Source organism: Lagopus leucura, unplaced genomic scaffold (genome assembly GCF_019238085.1).
Source record: "Lagopus leucura isolate 7727_CA_CO unplaced genomic scaffold, USGS_WTPT01 Super-Scaffold_73, whole genome shotgun sequence".
NCBI classification, from domain to species: domain Eukaryota; kingdom Metazoa; phylum Chordata; class Aves; order Galliformes; family Phasianidae; genus Lagopus; species Lagopus leucura.
In genome coordinates this window covers 36,591,806-36,608,809 of record NW_024962252.1, presented here as the reverse complement: position 1 = coordinate 36,608,809, position 17,004 = coordinate 36,591,806, and positions in this window count along the sequence as shown.

The following is a 17,004-nucleotide window of genomic DNA, read 5'->3' as shown; positions in this document are numbered from 1 at the left end:
GAGAAGAGAAGAGAAGAGAAGAGAAGAGAAGAGAAGAGAAGAGAAGAATCATTTTGTGTAGTGGTTTTTCTTCTAAGCCAGCTGTCTAAGAAACTCCCTCACCTGATGTTCCCCCCTATGGAGGTAGCTGAGACACTTCTGGGGTTGCTCATTTCGCACCACTGGTAGAAATGGCATTTCAGAATTATTACCTTGGTCTTGTCTGACAGAGAAACTCTGTAAAACGAAATACATCTTGAGTATGAACTTCCATGGTCTTGCTGTACTAAAGTGCCCAGGGGCAAAACAAGGCATTTTTCCAAAAGGTAAAAATCTGAGAAGCAGAAAGATAATCCAATTAAAAGACTGTCTTGTAAACTCTCCCTCTCTCCTGGCTCAGGAAGTATTTCCTCCTGTTTGTACATCCCCTGAAAAGTGAAACCATGCTCCTGCAGCCACCGGGAGTGACTTTCTACACGTTCAGCTACTGCTCACTGAAAAGAAGGCACCACTGTTACCTCTGGCAGCCTTTTCACCTGAGTTGCTCTCAGCTCATCCTTGAGTTACCAATGCTGCAGAAAGTCAGACATGACCTTTTTTTCCTTGCAGATAACAGAGAAACGGTGCTGAGTTTCTCCTTTGTGTGTGTGTGCTTGGTAAGAGAGGTCAGTGACTGTAATAAACAGTGACCATATATCTCTATTTCCTCATGTGCATCTGAGGATAACATATTTGCAAAGCTCCCTTGTGTGGAATAGCAGGAAGAAACTGCACCTAGGAGAGAGACTTGGGGCGAGAATTCATGCAAGTCATTGCACTCTCTCTCAGTACTTTTATTCAGGGGTGGAACAAGCTTGAGTTCACTTGCAGCGATGAAATGCCCCATTAATCACTCATGCTTTTGAAAGGGATATGTCAGGCTTGGCTTATACGCCTACATTGGTACCTGATCCTATCTAGACAATGTGAGACAAGTGCCTAACAAAGCAGCTCTAGTTAGTAAGTTGACTTATTTGTTAGTTTGCTAGTTAGATATAAATCAAAGTGTTGTAATAAGCCAATGTAGCAGCGGCTGCAATTTAATTTAGAGGGGAACAACCTCATTTTAGTTTTACTGACAAGAACACAAAAGGTAATATCAATGCTGGAGCCAGCTGAGACCCAGCTAGTTAAAGGCACAACTAGCTAACAGTTTGACTGTGAGGACAAAGAGATCATTATCTCAATGAAAGAAAACCTTAAATAAATCAGTTCTGTACTTTAACAGTTGTTTATTGTCAATGCTGCTACAAGGCACAAATGCATCATGGAGCTATGCTATGATATTTAAAAATCAAGCTACTGATCCATTAAATGAATATCTCTGGTTAAATCCTAAACCAAAGGGTTGCCTCAGCTGTGATTCTGATTGATAATACCTCGAGTGTAATCATTTTTGTGGTAGATTGGCTTCCCAAGTTTTGCTGCAGAAGCCTATTTACAAGCTGACCTTCGAGGCAATGGCACAATCCTCTGTGTAATGGCAGCAATGAACGTTCTTCGGAAGAAACATATTTCTAGCTGGCAGCAGAATGGCTCAGCTCTATTGACTTCCATTCAGCTATGTCTCTTGATATTGGCTGGAGACCAGATCTGTGGTATCTATTTAGGGAAATGAATTTAGAACCAACAAAAATAAATATTTCCAGATGCAGCATTGAGTCAGCATATAGCATTCAGCGCTGCCTGAACGTACTGAGTCAGTCGGTGCAGAGAGATTTTACAAAAAGATGAGTTGTATGACTGTCGATGGCATTTATAGGCACACTTGCTTCCTAATATCTCCTTCCTCCTAAAATATAGGTCACAGAATATCTTTGTGGGTAGAGCAATTACTTGCAAGTCCAAACAGAGAAGATCACAGCATGTGTCACTCTGAAACTAACTAGATTTATGATGAGGTTAGTTGGGATTTTCTGCCATTTGAAACATCAGAAATTTTTGAGGATAGGGCACCGAACTTCTTAAGTGAGTTGAGTTTGCGTAGCAAAATCCAGCACTTTAAGATCCAGGAAAGGAAGAAAGCGGAGCTCTGCCGCAATCCCCTGTAAAATCATTACTGCAGTATTTTCCACTTGTTCTACCTGAACAAGTAACACAGTCAGATGAAAACATATCACTGAGAGACAGACTCTGGTCCTGCAGTCTTCCATCTTCCATATGTAACAGCTTTAGTGTGCTTTAGCAGGATTGCTCACGTACAGCTGCAAAATCCATCACGAACAATCAGAGCTACAGGTACCTGCTCAAATACAATATACTTCAACTCGCAGTGTTTTTGTGGTTCTCACTGCTTTCTGCCCTGTGGGGTGGTTGCATACTATCGACCCAGGGATCCCAAGCTCCAAGTGCTTTAAAAAAAGACTTCAAGATGTTTTCAATGGTGTCCCCACATGATTCTGCCAGATGCAACTATACTGCAGTTGTCACACGAACATTGCAGCACTGGAAGCATCAGTGGATTCCAAGTGGGTGGGTACAGGAGAAGGTATCTGTTTGGCAAGATGTGATCCAACAATCACACGTCTCTCTTTTTCCTGAGGACTGGCTTGCATAAATAAATATATATCAGAGGAAGATATGTTGGGAGTTACTGGACAAAACTTTACCTCGTGGCATCAGTCTTTGTGCTACAATGCAGAGTGAAAAGAACTGGAGCATTTAGTCCAAGATTCAGAGGATGGGCACAGGTGGCAGTTCAGCATGGAGCAGTGTGTGTAGAGTAGCAACAGCCAGTCATGTTTGCATGAACTGCTTCTTGCAGTTACTCAGCTCTGTGGCAGTGCTAATGCTGGCAAAGCAAATTGTGTAGCTCTGGTAGGTAACTTGGTAACTAGCTGCAGAAGTTCGATGCATGGACTGTTTCTCAACAGTGCCTTTACTTCAATTACAAGTGCAGAGACTATACTGTATGTTAAATCATCATGTTAAGGAAACTTTGAAAGTGATCCAAATATTACAATTTGGCTGCAAACGTCCATGAGAAATTACTTAAAAATCCACTGTATGGTTAATTAACCAATTTTGTGTTGTCAGAGCATTTGTCTGATAATTATTGGCATTTTCTATGTATTGTCTTTGCAGCCAGTGTTGGCTGATGCTGCTAAAGTCTACCTAGTGCTTTTGCTGTCACGAGGCTGACAGATAAACAGAGGACCTGGGTTCTTCTGTTCGCTTGGGCACTTGGTAAACATGCTGTAGCTCAGGATATCTTTTGATACATACAGATGCTGGATTTTTCTTCTGGATATGACCAAAACTATCATGAGGAAAATCACTACTTGAGGAAGAGGGAGGGCTTTGTCCGTGGGAACCTTGTTGATCTGATTGATGCTGAGGGCCAGACATGAGAAGGGATTAAGGGTGGGACAACTAAGCTTCCTAGGGAATGTCATTGTCTCTGGTAGTAGTGTTCTTCCCATGCCAGGGAAGAACATGGGTGTTAAGTTACTTCTGCATTCCTGAGAGTCAAACAAATGAGGTCTCTACAGGAGAGATGCCACATGGGCCTGAACTTTCTGGAGAAAACTGTCTTAGAACGTATTTGCAATTACACTGCTTGACTTCTAGCCCGTCTTGGAGCTTTGCACCATTGCAAGTTATGTCTGTGCTTACTCTTACAGTCCCTTTAATCTCCTGTGCAGATGTGGAAGGTCTGAGGGCATCCATTTGCCTGCTGCAGCTGAGAACACTGCAACTGTCTATTGAACTTTGTCCCCTGTGCTGAAGGCCACCCAGAACATGAGACGCTCTCTGGTGTCTTCAAGCATGGACCTCAGTGTTTCATTTCTATCTCAGTGTCTCCCAGTTTTGCTGTAAGCCTATTTGCTTGGAACTGCCCTAAACTAATTGCAAGGAAGCCCTCCTTCTGGCTGATTTGTAATTAGGTTACAGCCACTTCTACTCTCTTCCAATTCAAAGCGCAGGTGTAGGCAGGCTTAGGGGGACAGAGTGGGTATAAAGCAGGCTGATGACATTTTTGCTGTCAGTTTGAACTTGGCCTTCATTTTTCTTGTGTCTCTCAGGAAATGCCTTGGGAAGGCCATCAAATAAACACCATTGGGCAGGGCAGCACTCAAACAATGAGGTTCTTTGAGAAATGTAGATCAAATCCATTTAAGATACAGCGAGACAAAGTAGTCTGACAGAAGAGCTGGATTGCCTGTCACCAGGCAATGGAGATTCCTGAGCTCACCACAAAGTTTTGGGGCTGTATAGCTGCCATGCATCTATCTCTCATGCCCCTCCTTTCAGTCAGAAAACTGCAACAGCCCTACTTCAGCAAACTGGATTTCCTCAGCTTTGTTTGGGAATTCAAACTGCCCAAATACCAGAAGACAAACAGCATTGCTGCAGAAGAACTGCTCATTCTCCTGAGAATTTGGCTTCTTTGCTGCCTTTGGGGCAGGACAGCTTACACTCATGGTCTAGGAGGTCAAGGCAGAAGACAATCTGTGTATTGTGCTTTCCCAGGGCACAGCACAAGTTTTCAGCTCTGTGGAACTACCAGAATCCTGCTGGTCACCCTAATGGGTGTAACAGGATGGGACGTGGAGTCACAGGTGTGATGAGGCATATTTTTTGCTGTTGCCCAAATTTGTGTCACAGAGATGCCAGCCTGTCAGGAGGCAGGGCTACCTCCTGCTGCCAGAAGAGGACATGGGCCTGCTGCTGCCTGGCTGGGGAGAGAACTTCCAGTGCTCCCAGGAAGGCTTCACTACACGCTCAGCTCATGCAAATGGTCCCTGCAGCCCACAGCAGAGATCGTCCTTAAGGACCACAGCAGCACTGCTATGGTGGCAAGAAATAGCTAAGGGATTGCTTCTGCCTGGGTTATGGGCCCCAGGGCACTGTGTGTGGGGAATGCACCATTCTGGTGACAAAAGATTGGTATAATGTTGGTGTTGGTAACAGGTCTGGATCCAGCCCTGCTGCTCCCACAGCTGTCCCACCAGCAGCCCCCCTAGGCTGGGAAACCCTTCCAGGCTGGCACGGTGCTACGTAGCGGATATGACAAAGCCATGTAAAAGGAGCTCCCCGAAAGACTTTCAGAAGTCAGAGCAGCCATACAACTGCCCAGGAACTTGTTAGCTCCCTCACTGCATCTGCCTTATGACACTGAGCCCCACCAACGCCACTGTGCCCTGCTGCATCTCAGGCCTGATGCCGTCCCACCTGCTCATGACAGACTCCCAGACAGACAGACAGACAGACGGACAAGGATGCCCTTGCTCTTTCCCCCACACTTCTTTTTCTCCCCTTTTCCCTCCATGGCTTTTTGCTTTTAAAGGTTGCTGCTGACAAATCTATCTATTTGGGGCAAATTGTCAGTGAGAAACTTCCGCTCGAACTCTTTGGGACAAAACTGCCTCTTTGAAAGGGTAAATCCCGTTGCATGAAGGTCTGAACAATGGCCAAATGTGTTGCTGCTACTGCTGCCGCTGCTGCTGAGGCCGGGGCTGTGACAAAGAGCGGATTAATTGGTGCCGCGGCTGACTGGTTCGAGATGGCTCCACTCAGCCCGCGCCGCGGGGAGCCCCATTGACTGGGCCCCGAGTCCCACTTTTCACAAACTCCAAACAAAAGTCAATTTCTTTTTTATAAGGCGAGGGAAGAAAAAAAAAATCAGTTCATGTTTGAGCTCGGGAAGTTGACTTGTTGGATTATAGGGCGTCATGCTCTCTCTGTCTGTCTCTCCCATGCTTTTAAGTTTCTTCTACCCCTACGAGAAGAGTGAGGAGGGGAAAATGGAAAGCAGAAGTGATCCATCCCCATCAGCGCGAATCCAAATGTGGGCTCTGGGGGTTGGGAGATGCCCAGAAGCCTGGACTCTGTGTGCTGGGCCTCAGTCTGAGCACTTGTTCAGTGGAGATAAGCTTCTATAAGGTGGCTGCAGCGCATTCAGTCCTTGGGTAGATTGCACTGTCAGGAAACGAGACTGTAGGTATGATTCAGGTCAGCATATCCGCATGGCGTACTGTGAATGGCAGGGTCCCTTCTCCATTCTAGCACTGATGGTGTTCTCATGTGGAAGTGAGCAACACAACTAGATGCCTTGTGTCCACCTCGCATGGCCTTGGTCTTCCCCCAGCACAATGCAGGTGCCTCCAGGCAAGCAGAATGAGCTTCCTCAGTGCTATACCCCATGTGCACTTAAAAAGTACCACATACATAGGAGCAATCAGAATTGGAGACAAAACCAAACCACCACCACCAAAACAACAACAAACCAAACCCAACAAACCCAGGGGATTACTTTGATTCATAGGGATGTTAATAGTCATTACCATGTTGGCACGCTTTCTGCAGCTGAGGTTACGCTGGAACATTTTAGGAAGTTAATCCCTGTAATTGCTTTGATAATCATGTGGTATTTGCAATATCGCTTAATCAATATTTAGCTCTTCTCGTGGAAAAAAAGTGATCCCTAAATACAAGAAAGAGGCTATTATCAGATGTAACTGCTGACCCTCTCCTGCTGGCGGTGGTATAGTATCAGATCTCCTAATTACCTGCAATTTATTTGCATATATTTTGTCCTTGCAGAGGGACATCTTACACTGGATTCTATTTCTCTTCTGTCTGCAGAGTAAACCCTTTGATCTGACACTCACTAATTGCTTTGACACACTGTGGAAGGAGTAGAGCATCTAAGAGTTAAAGTTAATTCCACCTTTTTTAAACATCATTTTTTGCAACCTATTCTAACCTCATCAGGAAAGAGAGTGTGCACACTGTACAGTAGGCGAACAGAGTGTGAAACCAGAGTAGCAGGGGACAGAGTGAAGCAGTTGTAATCTTCCGGTTTGATGTGAAGTTCATGCTAACTCTCCTGTGTTACATGTCTCTGTGCTGTGAGAATGAACTTCTGATTTTAAGGTCTGCATATACTGATTATGGATTTAATTCCACCTGCTTTTAAAGTGAAAAAATTTTGTGTAAAGGCGTACAGTCAGAGCAAAACAGTAGGAACATCTGATCTTGTTAGCTACGTAACTTTGCAAAAGTAGTCTAGCTTGTAAAGAGCTCCTGGCTTCATTGCCGAGCTATAGGATTTAAATAAAAAAACACCTTTAACCTTTGACTTTGACCTTCACTATACCACAGCATTTGCTTTTGCTCTGCATGATGTTCTTTGACTTTCAGCTAACTGACACTGGAAAGCCTCCGTTATTTTCCCAGTCTGATTCTTTTCTGTCTGTTTTGTGTACCCATATATAATTCAAAATAAATCCATCTCCAATTTTCCTTACCGTTGGGTCTGCCCAACATGGTTTCCTAAGAGAAACTTCATTAGTGTTCAGAAGACAATACAAAGAATTATCCTTTTCATTGTGGCCTCATTCTTACACTTCTGGCCGTCAGCTACCACCCTCTCCTAAAACTAAAGATGGCAATTTTCAGTAGAGCAGCTGAGTTGTGGGGAACTCCAAGGGAAGGAATGGTTTGAAATGTCAAAGGTGTTGGAAAAAATCAAAGGGAAAGAGGCTGGAGAAGAGGCAGTTAGAATTGACTGGAAGGACATCATTAGAGATTTTAGAGAGAGCAATTCCTGCAGAGTGAAGTGGCTGAAAACCAGACTGCTGAGTGTCAGAGAGGTGAGTTCAGGAGAATGGGAGTAAACCAGTCGTTTGAAAGCATAAGAGGTAAAGGAGATGAGAAAGGCATAATGGTATGTAGGGGAGGGTTGTTTTTGCAGAGACTTCAGAGGCTTATTTGAAAACAGAGGAAGAGGGGCTCCATAGAAAGAGCATGCTGGTGATTCCAGAGAAGAAATGTGTTAAGCAAAGAATGAGAAGGGATGGGAGGAGGTTGAAGGGACTCTGACAGGGAGTGGATGAAGAAAGGAGTTGTTTTTTCCCGAGGAGAAAAGCAAAGATGCAGAGTGTGAATTCAAGGATTCAAAGACGTTCATCAGAGCCTCTGCAAGGATGAAGTGAGGCAGTGTGGGAGCTGGCAGTTAGTGGTCAGTGGGTATGGGAGAAAAAGGGAATCTGAGAGGAGAGTTACGGGTGCCTATAATCAGGTATATCAGGCCTATAATCAGGCCTATAATCAGCCCATCAGGTTGATGGGCTAAAGGGAGGACAAAGCAAGACAAAGAATTCAGAGCAGTAGTCAAAAGGTAACTGGAAGGTCCACAAGGTGCAAGAGGCAGAAACAGCCATACAGGGAGGTCAGCAACCATCTTAAGCTGGCAAATAGGACTCAAGCAGCAAGAGCAACAGGAGAAACCCAATTGATGAAAAAGAGGAGGAAGAGAAAGGGCTGCCAGGAACACTCTATGGAACAGTTGCTGAGAAAAGAGAGGAGAAAGCATCACAGCTGGAGAACAGAATGGAGTTCACAGTGAGACAAAGTGAACAGCAATGCTGTTGCGTATCGGGGATTCTAACACATTAATCTGACTTCAGATATGGTGACAAGGGTTTCCACAACCAGCTGTCCCAATTCCGCCTATGTAATCTGGAAGTAGAAAGGACATTCTTCAATTAAAACAGCAGCAGTGCTGTTCTCCTCATCGCCCCTACGCAGAAAGAGGCTTAAGTTACAGCTAGTAAGCTCTGCATTCTGGCTAGCGTATGGTATAAATGGCCACAAGTGTAATGAACAGATCTAGCTCTTGACATCCAGAGGAATATTGGAAATTCTTCCTTTGGACGCTTTAAATCTAGGATCCTTGTATCCCTGTAAGAGCTGACATCCCAAGGAGATACACTTCCCTCCCTATTAACTGTGAAAGGCACAGGTGTATCTGAGTTACTCTGGGGTAATGAGGAGCCAGGGATCAGCTGCCCTGCAGGGAACACAAGTGTGCTGACTGATAGTCCAGCAGGGAGGAGAGCATCTCAGCAACTCTAACACCCAGCATTGATTAGCTTTTGGTGATGTCAAATGAATCAGAGACAATCAAGCTTCCTTCTTTTGGGGCAGGCTGCCTGGTAGGGTGAGGCACTATTGTTTTTCATGTAAATTAAGCATGTTGGGTACAGAAGCCATGAAGAGGCAACAAATGTGCAGCTTGCTCTGCTTTATATACAGCCTCTTTCAAGAAGAGCTCATGCTAAACTTGTAGAGGACTGGGGCTGACATCTCTGGTTTTGATGAGTCTATGAGTTTCCCCACCGAGAAAAGTTCAGAGTGTGGAGAATGTCCATGTGAGCCCCCTGGGTTGCAAAGCCAGCTCATCCAACTCCTCAGGGCTGGGAATGGGCCAGGTGCCATTCCTATCCAGATGTTGGGACACTGGCAGTCCTGAGGTCCGGCTTCAACCCCATGAAGGCAGCTGGACAAAAAGAGCCATGTGCTCGGTACCTTGCCACCAATTTCACCTCAAAATGTTCGTTTTTGTGGCAATTAAAGGGATTTGGGGAGCCATGGTTTATATTCTCTGCCCATAACACTTCTTCACGGTCATTTGTACAAAAGTGTTGTTGTTTCTGGATAAAAGCTGAAAGTAATTAAATTTAGCTGCACAGTAGTAAGTTCTGCAAGGTTATCTGGCAAAAACAATTATTTCCTCCAGAAAAGATTGGTCTGAGCTAGAGGGAGGCAGCAGCATCTAACGACTGTCTCTTTCACAGATTGTGAAATATGACTTCAGGTCAGAGGATGAGAAAGTTGAGACCGTTTCTGAGTACTCAAAAATCCTGTGTGTTGTGCTGAGAAGAGAGACAATTAGCATCTTGGTTGCTGTGAAATATTTCTATGGATCAGTTATTTAGCTTGCATTAACAAGATTTAAAATGTCTGCTATATTCATTACTAGGGGAAAAGACTTAGATGTTCTTCTATTGATTGTCAATTAGGTTTTCCAAATTAATTAGCCACTAGATTATTTAAGATGCAAATGCAGTTAAAACAGTACTACAAAGCACATAAACCAAGCCCTCTGTTGTGCTTGGTATTATATAAACAGAGGAGTTAACTTGCCTCATTTTAGAAAGCTGAATCACAGAACTGATTACCTTTACTTCTGTTTATGATGAGAAAAAAGCATTTTCATGATTTATTCCTAAGATATTATGTTTTCTTTTTCTATGAGAATTTTATCCTAAAATGACTTATTTAGTAGATGTCCTAAAAGTAGCTGTTGAATTCCTGCCAAGTGAATCCTGGTGATGCTCTTTAAGAACTTTGCTGTGTAAGAGGGCAAAAAAGGGACAAAGGATAGAAGAAAGAAAATACTATTATCTGACCTGAATATGGATACAGAGAAAAAAAATTCTTCCCAGAAAGAGTGGTGATGCACTGGCACAGGCTGCCCAAGGAGGTGGCAAAGTCACTGTCCCTGGAGATACTCAAGAAACGTGGAGATGTGACATTGAGGGACATGGTTATTGGGCATGGGAAGGGTGGGCTGGTGGGTTGACTAGGTGATCTCAGTGGTCTTTCCAACCTTTATGATTCTACGTTCTATGATCTCATAAAATGGGAAGTAGAAATGCAAAAACACTGACTGGGGGGGGGGGGAGGGGGGGAGGACTCATCTGACCACGAAATTGACATTTGCAGTACTAACTAAATGCAGATATTCCAAGTTTGGTCCATGAACTCTTCATAGCCAGTAAGGAAAAACTCTTCAGGAGCACAGTGCATCTGTCTTTATTGAACATCCAAAACAGGCACCTCTGGGTTAGCAGTGCTATGACTGCTTCCCTTCCACTAACTCTTGAAGGATCCTATTTCTCAAGGTTCATGTGCAGATATCTCCATCTGGGAATTAAGAGTCAGGTGAAATGAATCTCTGGCTCTGTGACACACAGAAGGTTTGTGCTGATGCCTGAGAATTAATCCCATTTTCCTTAGAATGTTAACAATGTCAGCTGTCCAGGAAGACCTTTTGCTTTCGCACAAATACTCCTCCCAAGGCATAGCCTGATACTGGGGACCTCGAGCACTCTCAGTGTTGTGAGTCACCAAGCTCACAATACTGAGTCATTGCTGAGGGTTTGTTTATCTCCCAGAATGTCTGTCCTCTGCACAGCCAGGTGAAACACTGCCCAGTTATGGTGCTTAGTCACAGCAAGGTTGAGCACCAGGCCTTCGTTTGTACTTCAACTGCCCAGGGGGAGGGAAGACGGGCTGTGGCTTTCCCCCATCCTTACCCTGTGTGTGCCATTTGATTGTTTTCCCCCGACAACCGAACCCTAATGATGCCAAAACTCTTCTGGGACTTCACAGACAGAACTGTAGGAGACAGATTTAACTGAAGACACTTTCTGAAATGTCACATAGTTCAAATTTGCTCTGAGCTGTGTAACCATGGCCAGGCTCTTCCTGGGACACACAAGGGACACCTGGGAGGATGACTAATATGCTTTGCACCACTACACTGGAGAACAGTGCAAAGAAGCAGTAGGCACCATCTTACCTGCCAATTATTCTCTTTGAAAATGTACACATGGTGGCAGAATCAAACCATCAAAAAATGAATTGAGATATTAGACAACTCAGACTTTGTTTTAGCGTGCTGAAAGTTGCATGCCTGTAGCTTTCATATCTGATCAGTTCAAAACCTTTTTTTTTTTAAATGTTACTTTAAAAAAAAATTACTCCTTGTAAAAGTTGAGAAATAGAATCAAAGTGACCATTTTCTATTGTTAACCAATGGCAGAGAGAGATAAGGCTGGAGGCAGCTTGATTTTTGGGGCTTCTCTAATCACCATGCTTTCTCCTCAGTTAATCAAAAAATATCCAAGCTATTTTGTCCTAGTTTTTTTTTGTGATGTAAATTTAAAGTTCAGTACATTCTGTCCATGAATACGGATTGTACAGTAAAATATTTGTGCAGGGATGCACATCCGTAGGTTTGTTGTGGAAAGCAATTATTATTCTCTTCTATCCTGCTCTGTTGTTCTATGCTGAGCAGAGAAAACTACAAACAATTAATTTCATGTATCTCCCATAAGCCAAAGAAGCACTCTCAATCTTTACTTTCAAGAAGCAATTAACTTCAGGTTTATTAGTCAAGTTGTGCTATGAAGTTTCAATCTTTCATTGTATGCTGTGAATTTTAATTACAATTTATTAAAATAATTTAATTGACTTCAGTCAATGGGCGTGAATGAGGGCAGAATTTCCCTGAGAAAGCTGTAGACAGAAGAAAAGGCCACCCAACCTAAATGCCTTCTGCCTGCCCTTTTTTGGGTTGCATCAGACTGTTTGAAAGAGGGCTGCATTTATCATCTTTGATGCCTTCAGCTCAATAGTCAATTCATATTAGATTCCACAAAAGCCAGTGAACCAAATTCATCTCTGATACAATTCCATTGACTTCAATGGTCTTACCACAGGGATTAATCTGGCCCAATTTTATAGCATTAGGCTACAAGTTTGTGTACTGTTAACCCAGACTCTTTGCTTGAGATCGCGCCAGCTAAAAGCTGATAGCTGTTGCAGTTGCAATTTGCTCAAGAAATCCAATTCCTTTTGTTGACCCACTGAAGTTCACATTCCAAAAAAAAAAAAAAAAAGACACCCCCCCCCCCCCCCCCAAATCCCTAAACCAATTTGAAACTGCAGCTGAATTTAGATGCATATTTGCTAATTTGGTTTATTATGCATGCAAATATTGGTATAAAAGGTGTTTCAATTATTTTCTAAGGCAGGGACCTATGCATTCTCTGCAGTCACAAAGAGTTTAAACGCAGTTATTTTTCCCTGCCTGTAATTGTTCTCCCTTTTAAGTACCCAGCAAAAAAAGTAAGTTTACTGCTTCTAGCACAATGGCTCTCTTCACTTTTAGGTTTGGGAGACCTGGGTGACCTACGAAAGTTAATTAGAAGGTTAACAAAGACTAAGGCAGAGTAGAATACCGCGCCTCTCCTCCAGCCAAAGATGTCATCCATTAATTAGGGAAATCGTTAAGGTGGCCTTTATTGAATCCATAGAAAATTGGGAGTCGGCGGTCGACAGTTTTGATCAGATTTTCCTCTCCCCAGTAATACTACCCTTAGTCGTAGGAGCAGCAGAGGGCTTGGGGTGGGATGGGTGGGCGCGGGGGGAAAGTGTGTGTGCGTGTAGGGGGAGCGTGTGTTTCAGCGACATTACAGTTAAACAGCCACCGATTGTGACGGCTTTGATTCTCAGGCTTACATGGCATACTTTGTCCATGATGTAATCTTTATTGAACCTGGAAGCTCGGGGGTGGGGGGCAGGGGGCAAGCGAAGCTTACTGCCGCTCAGCCGCAGGAAGCTCTGGGAGTTAATATTGCAGTCATCATAGGGAGGGTTGGTGCTTTGGCATGGTAATATGCTATCTGACTCCCTTCCCTCTTAGCACCATGACTGGCTGCTTCTAGCAATCAGAGCAAACAGCCGTCCGCACAACAGACCGTTCATTTCTCCACCAGTACATTCACTTCAAAGTTGAAGGCCTTTCTGAAGACCTCAGATTTTTTTATACTCTGTTTTGTTGTTGTTTTTTTTTTTTCCACTACAGTACCAAAGCGGTGTTGCTGTGGACAATTCCAAGTACAGTGTTGGACAATCGTGGCCTTTTAACATATGTATTTTTTAACCTACTGAAAGAACTGGCGGTATGGGGTTCCTCACCAGCTTCATTTTCCCTTTGTGCTGCACAAGCTTTTTGTGCTGGACAATAACCACAGGCACCATGCCCAGTGCTTTAACCAAGAAAGTGACGTAGCATGGAAAGCAGCGCTCCATTAGAAGGTGAGAAGACATCACCTTCAAATGGAGGAAGGTAAGGACAAGATCAACCACAGCCCAGAATGGTTGCGTTGAAGCCATGTTGTCCCTGCTCTGATGTCCTGGAGTCTATAGGCTGGAGGCACTGTTTTAAGGGTTTTAACAAACGTGGAATGAAGATGTTCAGATGTCTGGAGGTCTATATTCTATGTACCTCTTGGCCCAAAATGTGCTAGAATTTAAAAAAAAAAAGAAAAGGAGTAATAATACTTTAATTGACTGATCTTCAGGAGAAATCACACACAGCTTCAGTCTGTTAGACGCTAATAAGTTACTAAAAAATCCTGCACTTATTCTCACATTTCATATTCTGGTTAAAAGCTTTTGCTTGTTGGCACGAATCTCTCAGTTGCCAAGTATTCAGATGTTACATACCAAGAAAATATGACTACATTTTAGAACCAAGTGTTAACCTGAAATGCACAGGGTACATTTTGACCTTATTGTCTACATCTTTCTTGCATTCCAGTAGATATTATTTTATCTTTTATATAAGCTATAATTCAAGACACCCCCCCTCAAAGGTGTTTCAACCTTTACTTAGTATGTTATTACTTTAATATATTCCAGTGAAAGCAATTATGAGCACAGAAGCAGCAGAAAGGAAATGCCAAGCTGCTTCCTGCATGTTCCACACAATCACTCAGCTTGTCTGTGTCCTTCTTCCTGTGTGAAAGGGAGGTGCAGCAAGGATTCTCCATGAGCAAGGCCTTTCCCATGCTTTGAACGGTTCAAAGAGAACTGGGGTTTGGCTTGGAGTGACTGCGTGTTCCCACAGCTCTGTTTTGGTCATTTTTCTCTTTTAAACTAAGAGACAAACTAACTCACACGTTGTGTAGCTGCTGAGGTCTCCAGATAAAGCGCTATAAGAGTGCCACACACTATTATTCTTTTATTACAGAGCAGCAGTAGCTTTTCAAGAGTTACTGTGGATTTTCATATGTTTTCCTACTGACTTTTGTCTTCTAGTAGCAATCCTGTGGTTTTGAGAGCTTCAGCCCCTGCCTAGGGAAGAGTTCCTGAATTTAAGGTGGCATACTAGGGTGGCTAAAAATCCCATCTTCTTATAGTACCTGCTCTTGTTTCAGTGTCCTGAGTGTCCTTTTATATCCAAGGGGTACACAGGAATACTTGGAAAACGTGTTTGTTTTTTTTTACCTTTTACAGTCTCCTTACATCAAGATGAGATGAACTGTGCCGTAGACATACCTATTCCCCTCCTTGGAGTGCAAAGGGGATCTGGACAATTTCATCTGAGTTAGGCTCAACCTTGAAACTGGGTACTGTAGCTGGAACAGAAGTGTTTTTTTAGTAAAGGGAGGCTAGGATGTCTAGATTTCACTGTAACTGCATGTAGAAGGTGATGAGCAAAACAGGAGGAAAAGGCAAAAACATACTTGGAGTTTTTCAAGAATGTCCAATTGATAATTTAATGAACCTCTGTGTGGAATGGGGTGTGTGAAACAAAACCATCATTTACTCAGAGAAGGACAGGAACATTCAACAAGAAGAGCTGATGGCTTTCACAAATAGAATAGGTACGATTTGCGGTTGTGTAAAATGCACTTGCAGAACTCCTTCTGATTCATGTGTTTGGAACCAGAAGTTCAATTCTTAGAAATACAGTGCGGAAAAAAATCTTGTTCTGTCATTGACCACACTCTGGCCATGAGACACCAGATAGAGGGTTGCCAAGAAGGCAAATGCAGTTCTAGGTTATGTCAAATGATCTGTATCCAGCAGAGAAAGAAAAGTAGGAACGCTGTGCTCTGCTATGCACTGATACTTCCTGTGAAATTCTGTGAACAAAACCTGCAGAAATCAAGCATATCACAAATGGCTAAAATAAGGTCTAAAGGCCCAAGAATAGAGCATGAGACTTTGCTGAAGGGATTAAAGCGACATCTGAAGGCTTTACTGAAAGGCTTGAGAGATGGCCTGAGACTGGAGGTAGAATTTTTGGGGGCAGCAGAAACTGGAAGAGGTTCAAAATAGATGAATAAGGAACCAGTAACCAGATGGCTGAGGACCAGCAGCTTTTCCGGGGACAGGAGAGGCCAAGGAATCTTTGGCAAGCCTGGAGGTTACCAACCAAGCAGAGCTGTAGTGAGGATTTAAAAAGCTAAAAATACCAGCAGCACAAGGAAATTAGAAAGTTGGAAAAGTCAGAAACCTGATGTGGAATTAAGGCTGTGGGAAGACTTCCGTTGCCCAGTCTCACAGTTAGAACTGCAGAAGCAGGAAGGGAAGAAGTCAGACAAGCCATTCTGATCTATAAGAAACTTAAAAAAAAAAAAAAAAAATGCAGTGAAGAATGTGAGGAGGAAAGCTGAAACCCCTTATGTCAGCATTTAATATGCAGCACAAATCAATGGCAGAGAAAATGGGCATCAGTAGTATTTCTCAGGAACAAAGCCAGTCTGAAGCCTTACTTCTAAAGTATGCAAAAAAGAATGGATTATCTGCATCATTTTCAAGGCATGATATACAGCTTGAAGTCACAAATTAGTCTTGTGTGCTGTGGCTTGGCATGAAGGGAAGAGAAGAACCTGCTTCAGCTATGGGGGAACCTGAAGAGCCGTCCCTCCCGGCACTCCTCCAGCAGGGGCTGCCAAGATGCTTTGGCAATGCACCAGTCTAGAGGGACTCAGCTGGGCTTGGCCCAGCCTGCAGAGATCAGTGAAAGGAGGCCAAAGCCATCCTGAGAAGTGCTGGAATTTGCCATGGGGCTTGGGTGAAACTATGTAGTGAAAGGAGATATTGCTGCAGGACACACTGAGTGTGTGAAAGAGTCTGGTAGGTAGGATGGGAATCCTGCTGATGATGGTTTGAAGTGATCTGAAGCAATGTTACAACCTGTTTGTGAAACAAGGGAAATGGTTGCTAAGGGAAGCAGCCCTGCTAACTGTTCAGGGAGCAGGTAGAGGAATACTGCATTCAGGATAGCAGGAAGTGTGGCCAAAAGGGAGCAACTACTGGTGCCCAGTGAAAGCCCTTGGGTTGGCTGTGGCCAAATGCGTGAGGAGTTACCAACCCTGGGGAACCACGGCCACCAGCTGAGCATAAGGCTGTGGGTGGGTACGGGCTGACAGGAGAGGCCACGATGGGTGCTGTGCAGCCTGCTCCACTGCCTGTAGTGGATGGTCAGTCTGAACCACAGCCTAGCTCCAACAAGAGAGGACCAATGGCTTCCAAGGTAATGTGTGGATGATGCAGATGAGCTGAAGGCATTCGATCTCTAGAGAGTAAGTGACCTTACTTATTAGAGAAGAA